The sequence below is a fragment of the Schistocerca cancellata genome, unplaced genomic scaffold (assembly GCF_023864275.1).
Source record: "Schistocerca cancellata isolate TAMUIC-IGC-003103 unplaced genomic scaffold, iqSchCanc2.1 HiC_scaffold_839, whole genome shotgun sequence".
Classification (NCBI taxonomy): Eukaryota; Metazoa; Arthropoda; class Insecta; order Orthoptera; family Acrididae; genus Schistocerca; species Schistocerca cancellata.
Window position 1 is genome coordinate 30,001 of NW_026046850.1, and position 2,500 is coordinate 32,500.

Here is a 2,500-nt window from a genome sequence, read left to right on the forward strand (position 1 = left end):
AGAGAGGCGCAATCGCCCGGAGTTAGGCGAGTAGACGCTTTAGGTGCGACCACCCGTGCTCCCAACTGAGCTTGCCGCTGCCGACAGAGGCCCGGGAGCGTGCTGTCGTGGCATTGCCGGCGGGAGACAACACGCGCCACCTACGGTGACCGGCAGCTCCAACGCCAGCGCCACAGAAGGGCAAAGGCCCCACGTGGGTGCCGAAGCGAACTCTCCCAGCACAGCGCACGTGCCAACACGTCCGCACAACTGCGATACAAACCACCAGCGAGAACCGCTGGGGCGACCGAGCAGCAGACGGCGTCGCGGCGCCGAGTGCCGGGCGGCGGCGCATCCTCAACGCACACAGTCCTCAATCGGACCAGCACACTGCAGATGTCCACCGCGCTTCGCACCGGGTCCGCGAGGACCCACTTTGGCTGCACGGCGCCGCGCGCAGGGTGCCCCGGCGCGCAGCTGCGCCGCCTGCCGCGTCCGTCGGCCGGCGCGCCTGCCACTGGGCGCCCCCACCAGCCGGCTGTAGCGCGTGCGCCCACGCACCGCGCGGCCAGCACGCCGGGCGGCCCCCCCTCACCGGCCGGGGACAGTCCCACCCACCCACAGCCGCGTATCGCTTCACACCCAGATTCACATTCACGTTCGTTGGTATGGTGGGGACCGCTTCGTAGCTGTACCGATCGTTGCCCTCACAGATGTACCTCCAGCAAGATCAACCGCACCACAACGGGTTACCAGTTGTTCATTTGCGTAACGTCACCAGTAAACGTACACGTCCATCCCCGTTTGCAAAGTCAACTATTATTGCATGCCTGCCTGTCAGGTGTCAAGACACACTACATTCGCTCACATCCACGCAACAAAATGTGCCCGACTAGAGGGCACGTGGAAGGTGCCCCCGTACATATGCGATCTCCATTGCGCGACCAACTGTCAACCGGCCTCTGTAGCATGTCGCAGATGTGGAACGCGGGGCACCGTGCTATCACATTGTGTGAGAAGAGACTACTACGTCTGCATACACGCGCCACTACATGAACAGACGGCTCATGCTGATCGCCATCCACTGCGTCCATTACTCCCACACGTCTCTATGGCGTACCACACTGCAATGCAGCTGTTATGGGGAGATGACACATAGCTGTGTACACAACATTCTGAGCCGGTTGCGGTTGGACAACAATACATTAATGTAACGTGTCATATGCCAATTACAGAGCAGGGTAAGGCACAACGTGGGTTAGGTTAAGGCACAACGTGGGTTAGGTTAAGGCACAACGTGGGTTAGGTTAAGGCACAACGTGGGTTAGGTTAAGGCACAACGTGGGTTAGGTTAAGGCACAACGTGGGTTAGGTTAAGGCACAACGTGGGTTAGGTTAAGGCACAACGTGGGTTAGGTTAAGGCACAACGTGGGTTAGGTTAAGCCACAACGTGGGTTAGGTTAAGCCACAACGTGGGTTAGGTTAAGCCACAACGTGGGTTAGGTTAAGCCACAACGTGGGTTAGGTTAAGCCACAACGTGGGTTAGGTTAAGCCACAACGTGGGTTAGGTTAAGCCACAACGTGGGTTAGGTTAAGGCACAACGTGGGTTAGGTTAAGGCACAACGTGGGTTAGGTTAAGGCACAACGTGGGTTAGGTTAAGGCACAACGTGGGTTAGGTTAAGGCACAACGTGGGTTAGGTTAAGCCACAACGTGGGTTAGGTTAAGCCACAACGTGGGTTAGGTTAAGCCACAACGTGGGTTAGGTTAAGCCACAACGTGGGTTAGGTTAAGCCACAACGTGGGTTAGGTTAAGCCACAACGTGGGTTAGGTTAAGCCACAACGTGGGTTAGGTTAAGCCACAACGTGGGTTAGGTTAAGCCACAACGTGGGTTAGGTTAAGCCACAACGTGGGTTAGGTTAAGCCACAACGTGGGTTAGGTTAAGCCACAACGTGGGTTAGGTTAAGCCACAACGTGGGTTAGGTTAAGCCACAACGTGGGTTAGGTTAAGCCACAACGTGGGTTAGGTTAAGCCACAACGTGGGTTAGGTTAAGCCACAACGTGGGTTAGGTTAAGCCACAACGTGGGTTAGGTTAAGGCACAACGTGGGTTAGGTTAAGGCACAACGTGGGTTAGGTTAAGGCACAACATGGGGGTAGATTGCGGTACAAATTGCGTTACATTGCGGTGCAAATTGCGTTACATTGCGGTGCAAATTGCGTTACATTGCGGTGCAAATTGCGTTACATTGCGGTGCAAATTGCGTTACATTGCGGTGCAAATTGAGTTACATTGCGGTGCAAATTGAGTTACATTGCGGTGCAAATTGAGTTACATTGCGGTGCAAATTGAGTTACATTGCGGTGCAAATTGAGTTACATTGCGGTGCAAATTGAGTTACATTGCGGTGCAAATTGAGGTAGGTTAAGGTGCAACACAGGTTAGGTTAAGGTGACATAGGTTAGGTTAAGGTGACATAGGTTAGGTTAAGGTGACATAGGTTAGGTTAAGGTGA